The 12,032-nt window shown below is 47.3% G+C and overlaps 1 protein-coding gene across 2 annotated transcripts in view; it reads right to left on the bottom strand.

The window, feature by feature from the left end:
* abca2 (ATP-binding cassette, sub-family A (ABC1), member 2) overlaps nt 1-12,032 on the bottom strand; it is a 49,314-nt gene that overhangs the window by 34,252 nt on the left and 3,030 nt on the right. The window lies entirely within an intron of this gene.

The following is a 12,032-nucleotide window of genomic DNA, read 5'->3' as shown; positions in this document are numbered from 1 at the left end:
GGGAACGATTATGTGTGAGTGAGTGATGGTGGTTGAGCGTGGTTTATACTGGGAATCCTTCACACACACAGTTACAGCTGCAGGGGCCCACTGGGGTTAAGTGTCCCAAGGACACATGGACATTGAATAGCAGAGATGGAGCCTCTGATTTCCATTAGCAATCTAAAAACACTGGCACGCATCACACACACACACACACACACACACACAAAAGCCTCTGATTCTATAATCATCCATATTCATGGTTTATAGAGCGTCACGCAGTTTAGAACAGGGCCACCGGGATGTTTGTGATCGATGAGCAGCAGTGTGCTGGCTGAAAGGATAATGAAGATTGGACAGAGACGTAAAGCGGTGGTATGAACGTTCTGAAGGCAGCGAGACAATCGTATTTAAGAGACCGCAGCCAGATGAAAGACTAACAATGAAATGCTTTCTTGTGCTTATTGGATAGAAAAAGACCAGCTGACCCAAACAGCCGAACGACCGCTGTGGACAATGACCACAAGAAAATAACGAGAGAGCCAGCGTGAGGAGGCTTAGTAGATGTATGAGGAGGGACTAAGCTTCGGTTTCTGTTCATTCATTTAGATAAGAGCTCCACACACACACACTCCTTCACTGCACACACACACACACACACACACACACACACACACACACACACACACACACACACACACTCTACAGCACACTGCTTCACTGCACACACACACACTCACACTCTGCAGCACACTGCTTCACTACACACACACACACACACACACACACACTCTGCAGCACACTGCTTCACTGCACACACACACACACACACACACACACACACACACACACACACACACACACACACAGACTCTGCAGCACACTCCTTCACTGCACACACACACACACACACACACACTCTGCAGCACACTCCTTCACTGCACACACACACACACACACACACACACACACACACACACACACACACACACACACACACACACACTCTGCAGCACACTCCTTCACTGCACACACACACACACACACACACACACACACACACACACACACACTCTGCATATAACATATGCTTAAGCGCCAATTGTGATTCTTGTAGCACAATTTCTAAAACTATTACCGTAATACGTATAGCAAAACCACTCACTGAGTTTGCAAAACTAAAAGCACAAACACTGCTTTGCACTCAGTTTGCAATTTTGTAACACACACTTTGCAAAACTTTAAACAAAACTCACTGCTTACACTCAATTACCAAATTTCCAACACACTCCTAGCAAAATTATACACATGTATGGCTATCATTAACACTATTTTGCCAACTGTCTGGCACACTTTCACGTGTGAAAACTAACTAACTAGTTAACTAGTTCACTTGTGCAACACGTGCAATCAGCCTAAGCACGATAAATAAGCCACAGGTGAGCTGTCTGTGTGGAGTACAATGGAAGGAGCAGTAAGAGTGAGAATCAGAGGAGGCCGAGGGAGAGGACGTGGAGGTGAAGAAGTTGGAGGGAGAGGACGTGGAGGTGAAGAAGTTGGAGGGAGAGGACGTGGAGGTGAAGAAGTTGGAGGGAGAGGACGTGGAGTTGAAGAAGTTGGAGGGAGAGGACGTGGAGGTGAAGAAGTTGGAGGGAGAGGACGTGGAGGTGAAGAAGTTGGAGGGAGAGGACGTGGAGGTGAAGAAGTTGGAGGAAGCGGACGTGGAGGTGAAGAAGTTGGAGGAAGAGGACGTGGAGGTGAAGAAGTTGGAGGAAGAGGACGTGGAGGTGAAGAAGTTGGAGGAAGAGGACGTGGAGGTGAAGAAGTTGGAGGGAGAGGACGTGGAGGTGAAGAAGTTGGAGGAAGCGGACGTGGAGGTGAAGAAGTTGGAGGAAGAGGACGTGGAGGTGAAGAAGTTGGAGGGAGAGGACGTGGAGGTGAAGAAGTTGGAGGAAGAGGACGTGGAGGTGAAGAAGTTGGAGGGAGAGGACGTGGAGGTGAAGAAGTTGGAGGAAGCGGACGTGGAGGTGAAGAAGTTGGAGGAAGAGGACGTGGAGGTGAAGAAGTTGGAGGGAGAGGACGTGGAGGTGAAGAAGTTGGAGGAAGAGGACGTGGAGGTGAAGAAGTTGGAGGGAGAGGACGTGGAGGTGAAGAAGTTGGAGGAAGCGGACGTGGAGGTGAAGAAGTTGGAGGAAGAGGACGTGGAGGTGAAGAAGTTGGAGGGAGAGGACGTGGAGGTGAAGAAGTTGGAGGAAGAGGATGTAGAGGTGAAGAAGTTGGAGGAAGCGGACGTGGAGGTGAAGAAGTTGGAGGAAGCGGACGTGGAGGTGAAGAAGTTGGAGGAAGAGGACGTGGAGTTGAAGAAGCGAGAGGGTTAGAGAAAGTTAGAGGAAGAGGACAAGAAGGAGCAAAAAGAGGACCAGGAGGGGAAAGACGAAGGGTAAGAAGAGTAAGAAATAGAATAACTGATGACATCAGAGCTACAATAGTGGACCATGTCATCAACCGTGGGATGAGCCTGAGGGAAGCTGGCCAACGGGTTCAGCCTAATTTGAGCCGCCACACTGTGGCGAGCATCATGAGGACATTTCGAAATGAGAATCGGTAAGTACTTTGTAGCACTGCCGTACTCTAATGAGAACCACAACAGTACCACACATGCAAAAATACTGAAATTGTTACAGAATTGCTAGACATCCAGATGTTGGGGGCAGAGGAAGAATGTTCACTCCAGAGCAAGAGACCCATATAGTGAACATGGTGATTGCCAATAATGCAATGAGACTGCGCGAATTACAGCAGCGCATAATTGATAATGACACCATCTTTCAAAATATATCCAGTGTAAGCATTTCTGCACTAAGTCGTGTACTTGCGCGCCACAGAATAAGAATGAAGCAAGTTCCTTTCGAGAGAAACACAGAACGTGTAAAGCAACTGCGATATGATTCTGTGCAGGTAAGCTATAGTGTCATTGGTTCTGAATTTGGACGTGCATACCGTAGTGCTGTGCGTGGGCCTGATGTGTTGCATTTGTCTTGTCCAGAGAGTGATGGAACTAGAAGCAGATGCCATGGGACATGAGCTACTTTTTGTAGATTTGGCCGGTTTTAACCTCGGTAAAACCAGGAGACGTGGCAGGAATGTTATTGGACACCGTGCCATCATCAATGTCCCAGGACAACGTGGTGGTAACATAACCATGTGTGCAGCTATAAGCCAGAATGGTGTTGTTCACCATCATGCAAACATAGGCCCGTACAACACTGCACACATTACTGCATTCCTGGACACCTTACATGACATTGTTCAGAGACCAGAGCATACCCCATATGTCATCATATGGGACAATGTTAGTTTCCATAGGGCTGCTTTGGTCCGCAACTGGTTTACAGACCACCCTTCTTAAAGGCACTCAACCTCCCTCCATACTCTCCACTCTTAAATCCCATGGAGGAGTTCTTCTCTGCCTGGCGCTGGAAGGTGTACGACCGTCATCCTCATCAACAGGTAGCCCTTTGACAGGCAATGGAGGAGGCATGTGGAGATATTGACCAGGCATCATGTCAGGCCTGGATACGGCATTCAAGGAGATATTTTCCCTGGTGCTTTGGATTGGAGGATATCGCATGCGATGTGGACGAAATTTTGTGGCCGGACCCGGAAAGACGACACGATTTAGGCTGATTGTCTTTTTTTTTTTTTGTGAAATAACTATTTTGTGTTCTGACTTTGTCTTGGTTTTGATGAGTGTGAATAAACACCAATAAGTTTGGATCCTTGTATGTTTACATTACACTATGAAAAAAGTATGACCTCAAATTGACATCTGTACACAGAGAAAGCAAAATGAATACAAAAAGTGTTTTGCATTCATTCCATCAGTGTGTAGTTGGCACATTGTGTGCTTAGTAGATGATGGCTTGTGTTTACTGTTTGATACGAAAACACCATTTTTACAAAGGTGTGAAGAGTTATTCTAGCTGTGTTCGCTTTTGCAAGAGAACTACAATGTTTTGATAATTGGGTGAAAGGTTTTCTTATTTGTGTGTAGAGTTTTGCAAAAACAGCCAATAGTTACAAAAAATGTGCTAATGCAATCAGAAAAACTGTGAGCAGGCTGATCATGACTCATCATGCAAAGGGCTGCATGAGGGAGGGGGTTCAGACTGAGGGGGAAATAAATATAGACCAGTGCCAAACCCTGAGCTTGCAAAATAAATGAAAGCTCATCTTAATGCCAGGTAGGGAATGTGTCCTTACCCCAAGTGAAGGAGTTCAAGTACCTCGGGGTCTTGTTCACGAGTGAGGGGAAGATGGAGTGGGAGTTTGGCCGGAGAATCGGAGCAGCGGGGGCGGTATTGCACTCGCTTTACCGCACCGTTGTGACGAAAAGAGAGCTGAGCCGGAAGGCAAAGCTCTCGATCTACCGGTCAATCTTCGTTCCTACCCTCACCTATGGTCATGAAGGACGGGTCATGACCGAAAGAACTAGGTCACGGGTACAAGCGGCCGAAATGGGTTTCCTCAGGAGAGTGGCTGGCGTCTCCCTTAGGGATAGGGTGAGAAGCTCAGCCATTCGCGAGGAGCTCGGAGTAGAGCCGCTGCTCCTTTGCGTCGAAAGGAGCCAGTTGAGGTGGTTTGGGCATCTGGTGAGGATGCCCCCTGGGCGCCTCCCTAGGGAGGTGTTTCAGGCACGGCCAGCTGGGAAGAGGCCCCGGGGAAGACCCAGGACTAGGTGGAGAGATTATATCTCTGCACTGGCCTGGGAACGCCTTGGGATCCCCCAGTCAGAGCTGGTAGATGTGGCCCGGGAAAGGGAAGTTTGGGGTCCCCTGCTGGAGCTGTTGCCCCCGCGACCCGACCCCGGATAAGCGGTTGAAGATGGATGGATGGATGGATGGATGGATCTTAATGCAGGTTTGTGCATGGAAGTACACAGAGGGACAGAACACTGGAACAAATAACATTTTGGCCTTTTACAGTTATAATTATTTTGAATGTTTTTGTAAAGTCTACAAGAAATTGCTTTTACTTTAAAATCTCACATTTTCTTAATGGGTCACTTGGTGTTAAATGATGTAATTATGTATCCTCATAATGAAAATGTTATGTTAAGTAATGTTAACTAAACGTATGCTACTTGATTGTAGCACTTGGCACAGCAAAGTTAAATCTACTTGGATAATACCAGGGAACGTGACAACCTTACGCACTCTGGGTGATGGTGGAGGAGAACTATTTCTCTTCTGGGACACGACGGTGCGGGTGGGAGGAGTTTCAGTGCTGGGGCTTACACACCTGCGCCTCATCATAAATTAACGTTTTTTTCTGCCCGCAGAGTTGCCACCACGCTCCGGTCCCGACCAGCCGGCCTCCTCACTCCTCACGTATTTTGTTCAATAAACCACCATTTGAGTCCCGGTCTGCTTTTGGGTTCCTTCCCGAACTCTGACAGGCCATCATGGACCTAGCAGATCTGGACGCCGTTCGCAACGCTGTTTCAGCCCAAGCGCTAGTGGACATCATGGGCAGCCTGCAAAGCCTCTCGGTCAGCATGTCAGCAATACAAGATCGACTAAGTACCCCAGCCCATCGGGAGAGAGAGACATCGGGGCATTTTCACGGCTCGTCCCGCGGTCAGAACATGCTGGGAAGGAGCGGCCAACAACGCGTATACTGCACCACTGAGCACGGCAAGTGAGACAAGACTACCCGAACCTATGCAACTGGGACGGTGTCAACTAGAGGAGGAACACCAGCGCCGGAGAGACAGCAACAGCTGTCTATACAGTGTCTGCAGTTCCAGACGTTAATTGATTCTGGGGCTGATGACGGCTTTATAGATTCCGAGTTTGTGGAACAGCTGGGGCTCTCCACAGAAGAGTTGAAGGAGGCCATTGAAGCAACCGCCTTGGACGGCAGATTACTAGCCAAAGTCACCACTAGAACTGGACCCGTTCGCCTACGGTTATCAGGTAACCACTCTGAAGACTTGTGTTTTTTTCTCATCAGTTTGCCTCACATCCCCCTGATCCTGGGCCACACCTGGCTGGTAAAGCACAACCCCACCATTGACTGGGCAACAGGTAGGATCACCAATTGGAGTTCAGCATGCCATGCCAATTGTCTTCTGTCTGCCTGTCCTCAGTCTGTGTGCGGCCAAGAGACCGTCAATCAACCTCCCAATCTTACACCAGTTCCTGCTGTTTAATAAACAACGTGCACTCTCACTACCCCCTTATGGTTGTGCCATCGAATTGATACCGGGCAGCACTTATCCTACAGCATCTCTATGGCTTCTCGCTATGGAGAAATACATCAAGGATTCCCTTGATGCAGGCCTCATACGTCCCTCGTCGTCCCCCCTGGGGTCAAGCTTCTTCTTTGTAGGAAAGAAAGACCGCACTCTGAGGCCCTGTATTGATTTTCGAGGACTCAACAACATCACTATCAAGAACAAGTACCCTCTGCCCCTTATGAACACCGCGTTTGACTCCCTTCAGGGATCCACCATTTTCACAAAACTGGACCTCTGCAATGCATATCACCTGGTAAGGATAAGGGAAGGTGACGAATGGCTCACGGGATTTAACACGCCGATGGGTCACTTTGAGTATTTGGTGATGCCATTCGGTCTCACTAATGCTCCCGCAGTTTTTCAATGCCTGGTCAATGACGTACATGGGGACATGATTGGACGTCTCTCTGAAGGTAATACAGTTGTACTCACCATAGTGGACCGAAGTACATTTGTGCATTTCCTTCCACTTCTCAAGCTCCCCTCAGCGAAAGAGACCGCAGCAGTGCTGGTCAAGGAGATCTTCTGTATCCACGGCCTACCCAATGACATAGTGTCCGACCGGGGACCGCAGTTCACTTCAGCGGTGTGGAGGGCGTTCTGCATGGCCGTGGGCGCCACAGTCAGTCTCTCGTCTGGGTTCCATCCTCAGACCAATGGCCAGGCAGAAAGGGCAAATCAGACACTAGAGACTACGCTGCAATGTTTAGTCTCTTCTAACCCGGCCTCCTGGTCTCCCCAGCTCCCTTAGGCGGAGTATGCCCATAACTCGCTCCCCACTTCTGCCACAGGTATGTCACCATTTCAGTGCATTTACAGTTATCAACCTCCCCTGTTTCCATCCCAGGAGAGAGACCTGTCTGTGCCTTCGGTCCAGGCTCACATTTGTTGCTGCCATCGGACCTGGCATCGGGCCAGGGCCACCCTGCTCAGGACTGCTCTGAACGCTACCAACTACACGCCAACCGTCGCCGCACGCCTGCCCCAGCCTATTCCGTTGGTGACAAGGTATGGCTTTCCACTAAGAACCTGCCGTTGAAGACCGAATCCCGGAAGCTGACCCAGAGGTACATTGGGCCGTTTGCGGTGAAGTACATTGGGCCGTTTGCGGTCAAATTGTGGAGGCTGATTGCGGGGCTGATTACGGATTTCTACCGTCGTCGACCCGGGGCTCCGGGTGGTCCGCCAGGAGGTTGGTTGTCGGGGAGGAGGTACTGTCACGAACCCCTCCTCGTGAGTCCTGCTGGTGGGAGGAGTTTCAGTGCCGGGGCTTACACACCTGCGCCTCATCACAAATTCCCCGCCGGATCGTTAAGTCACTTGTGCGTGGATAGCCCCTGTACGCTTTTCTGAACTGGTTGTCTGCGCTTTACATGATTCTGGCCCGCAGAGTTGCCACCACGCTCCGGTCCCGACCAGCCGGCCTCCTCACTCCTCACCGTATTTTGTAGAATAAACTACCATTTGTCACCATCGTTCTGTGTCCCGGTCTACTTTTGGGTTCCTTCACGAACTCTGACAGACGGAGGAGTTTAACCGGAGGAAAGAAGCTTCATGGAACGGATCCATTGAGGTAGGTTAACGTTATACGTTTAATTAATGTTGAACCTTAATGTCGACTCCTCGGTCAAGTCGGTGTTTGAGCGTAGCATGAGCTGGTCTTATGGGGGGGGGCTAAAGTAGCTAGTTCAGTTACCGTCAAATGAGAGAGATGTGAGAGGACAGCGAATCATAGGTAGTCAGAAAGAAGCACACTGAATATAAGTTATCACTTTGTGGGAATTGTTGACTTTAGAGCAAGTTTAAACATTTAGCATTTAAACTTCTGATTCTGTCATGAGTATTAAAATGTTCTCTTAAGCCTCTAGCAAACTGAACTTAAGTTTAAGTTCTCCTGGTTATTCCTAATTTCCGTAATTATGTGATAATTCAATTTCAAATTATGAGTGCTCAAACTGATAATATTTGTTTACGTTGGCTATTCCCATACAGACGATAAAATATTAGTTTTGTAACTTATTTCTCTTTAGTCTATATCCAGCTTAAAGTAGAAAAGCCAGATGGTTCTCTGCGTTTAATGCCAGACCTTTCAGCACTTAGTCTCAGACTGATTCCCCGTTGCCGACCTTGCCTGTCTCGGGCTTCCTCGCCTTGGAGATGGTTTTGTCCTTCATGATTGAAGGAGATGGAAGAGAACACTTTGTTGACACCTAAGCAATAAAACTTTACAACATTAGTCCTGGAGCCACTATGCGGTTCCTGTTCCTGCCTGATGATAAAATCCTCCTGGCCATCTGTTTATCGTAAAACACGATGTGTCAGTTCAAAAGGTCATAAACTCTCTGTCCACTAAGACACAACATTAATTGAGTTCACGTTTAAAAACGCTGAAAGCAAGTGATGTGTTATAGTGTTTATTGATGGGACTTTACACCTTTACATGCATTTGATCTATTTAAGGATCTTTTAAATTGATTGCAATTGCATTTCCTATCAAATATTGATTAAATGACTTTGTCTTCTTAAATATTCTATTGGCAGCATCAAGCTGTCGGAGAACGATGTGTGTGGTGGCATTCAGCTACTGTAGCTTGGACATATTACAGTTAAAATAGCTCTATCATGCTGCGGAGGTTGAGCCGGTTCATGCCTATGTTCAGGCCAGGTCTACCGCGAAGGCTGGAGGCTACGAGGATGCGGCCTACTGAATTGAGACACAGCCTGTATCTCCACACTGGCCCGGGAACGCCTTGAGATCAGTCTAAGAGGAGATCTAGAAATGTTAAATCAAGATATATAACAAGTCATCTTAGTTTAGACAGGGGAGGTTGCATGTGTCCGACTGTTAAGCCCTCTGAGAAAATGTAATGATTTGCGATTTTGGGGAATACAAAATAAAATAAAATAAAATGATTTGAAGTGAATTGAATTCTCCTTAGTTTTCTTGTGTATGAAAGCAGAGTAGACTGTGCTTTTGTACTAATTAAAGCTCAAATATCAAATCCACTGACTTACTGGGAGCTGTTAAGTAATCATGTCTTTATCTGCACAGGATTATATGGTAACCATGGTAACCTGCACATGCTTGCGATGTGTGGAGGGCTGCATGTCTGTTGTAGCTGTCCAATAAAAAAGCAAGACATTACAGGCCTCTTTCTCCCATCTATTGTTAAGACTGCTCAAAATCACATCTATTTGTTTATTCCAGCTATGAGCTCTTTGTCGCAGCAGATGAATAAACACATCCAATTCGGTATGCTGGCAGAATGACCGGCTCTCTGTCGGCAGCATTTGATATCCACACATGGCCGTCTGGGTCATGCATGACATGCTGATTCAGGTGATATTCTCTGTAGGTCCACCGGCTCAGAGTATCTGTGTGGTTTGTGTCGCTTGTTTCCACTCGTCAGCATCAGCATCACGTCTCGGAATCAAAGTCGATTCATCTGAACATCACACAGATTTTGCCCGTACACCCAAACAGTGTTTCAGACGGCGAATACGCAATACATTTCACTACCGATCCATCACTCAAGTCAACAAGGCTAAAACTGGGTATGGAGGATCCAATGATCTTTATAACACAAGCCGTTGTGAGGCTCCCCTGTCTCCTCTGTTGACTTCATCTAGACTCGGTGGTGTGTCTCCCAGGAGGAAGGAAAGAAGGAGCTCTCAATAATTCATAGCTGTGTGAGTTCGACCATCACCAGCTTACTCAGCAGTGCACTCCCCCATTGGGCTGGACCCACATGCAGATAGATGTGGTAGATAGATATTAGTACATTGTATAACAGTTTACCTTAATCTTGTATTGATCTGATTACTATTGTTTAATAAACCCTGTAATACGTTGCTCTGTACCGGTACCGATGCACCTGTGACGTCTAACAGAGAATCCGGTCTGCAGTGTAGTTCGGAGAAGTATAACATTGAGCATCACAGGAACCCTTTTGCTGAGATGAACTTATCAGAGAATAAAAGGCATAATTAGTGAAGGTTAAACACCTTGAAGGGCCCTCCGGAGAAAGAGCTGCAGCACAGACACCTCACAGGGTTTGTAGATAAGCTCTATTGTCTCCAGTCCCGAGTCTAAGAGAACCAGGGAGTCTATTAGACGTCACCGGTTGTAGTTATAATTAATTTAACTGTCAGTTAACCTTCTGCTACAGATTTGCACTCTCTCTAATCTGTCAGCGGCATCATCCTTCATCGCCTCCCTCCCGTTCCCTACTCTTCTTTCCTCATGTTAAGTCCTGCTACAGTAGTGCCGTCTCTGTACCAGGTAGAGCTCAACAATATGGACCAAAAACCAGGCATATTCTACGGTTGACTATTTGCTTTTACAAAGGTTTTTTTCTGTAAATGACTGATTCTGACATTGGTATATTTTTTTAGGCCGCAGTAAACGGTGCCCTTCCCTCTTTATTCTGGATTTAGGCCAAACACACTGCTAGCTGCTGCAGCTGAACAGTGTGTCATGTAGCAGTATACTGTCTTATGCAACCCTCCACCTCCCCTCGTCTCCTATTCAGGGGAGTAGGTGATTGGTTACTCAGTTACTGTATGATCGTATTAATCGTACACGCTTGAACAGATCATGTGCGATAACACACATCTCTCAGGATGTTCCACTGGTTGCTTGACGCCTCACAAACTGCTCCGGTAACAGGCTCGCTCGCTTCCTCTCCAGGACGGAGCAGTAGGATCATAAAATGCACAACTTGTGCAAACAAGCAGCAATAAAGAGCAGTGTGAGCGCTTCCGCACCAGGTACGGTCACATCACAATGATTAGATTGACATAATAGATAAATATGTAAAACCCCGTCATCTGCCAAGCACGTTATGGATCAGCTCCTGTACTTTGCCAACCACGTCTCTGAGCACAAGCAGCAAACGGCACCAACATTTTGTTGCTTTGCTTCAAAGTGTCAGCGGGTTTGAGAAGTGATTTGTGAAAAGAAATCCATCAATAAATGAATAAATGTGTTTGAGGTATTCATTGTATCATTGCAGGTAATTATTAACTGACTTCCTTGACCTTGGACCTGAGGCTTGCAGACCAAATAGATAACGTTCAGCATGTTCTGCTAATTCATTGTGTTTGAAAAAGACAGGAAGAGAACCTTTAATCAGAGAACTGGTGGTTTGGCTCCCGGCTCTGCTAATGTGTCCTCTGGCAGGAATGCATTGAACGGATGATGACATGACAAAGAGAAGTCTGAGTACAGCCTATCTATCTAAACGCTATGCTGGTCTGTGTTTGAGATGAAACATGCACACGCACACACATGTTGGCACATTCGTCACAATAGTTGAAAATCTGCTCTTATGTACAGCACATGGTAACCTTCAGTTAAGCTGACTCCACTGCTCCACCCGTCAGCTGTAATGAGGCCAAACAGAAATGACGCAGCTGTTACTATTATTGTGACGGAGGGTCCTAATGCGGCTCTCGTGTCTCCTCAGAGTTGGACGTCTGAAGGTAGATGGGCTAAAAATAGCTCCGCCCACACAGACCCCTCCATCGGGACGCGATGAACCCGGGGGATAAACGGCAGGCCAGCGGTGGAAAACAGAGCGTCACTGAAATAAGGCGCTGTCAGGGTCGGCAACACACAATTACTCCTGAATACTAACGGTTGATTTTAAAGTGATGTCGTTGCGTAAGAGTGATAAAGATGCCGTGTGGTTTCTATAAACCAGGGGTAGGATTCCCTCGGCGTTTTTTGTCGTGTTAAATGCAGGGA

This window comes from Gasterosteus aculeatus, chromosome 13, assembly GCF_964276395.1.
Source record: "Gasterosteus aculeatus chromosome 13, fGasAcu3.hap1.1, whole genome shotgun sequence".
NCBI classification, from domain to species: Eukaryota; Metazoa; Chordata; class Actinopteri; order Perciformes; family Gasterosteidae; genus Gasterosteus; species Gasterosteus aculeatus.
Note: the sequence above shows the minus strand (reverse complement) of the source record. Positions and strands in the feature narration are given on the sequence as shown.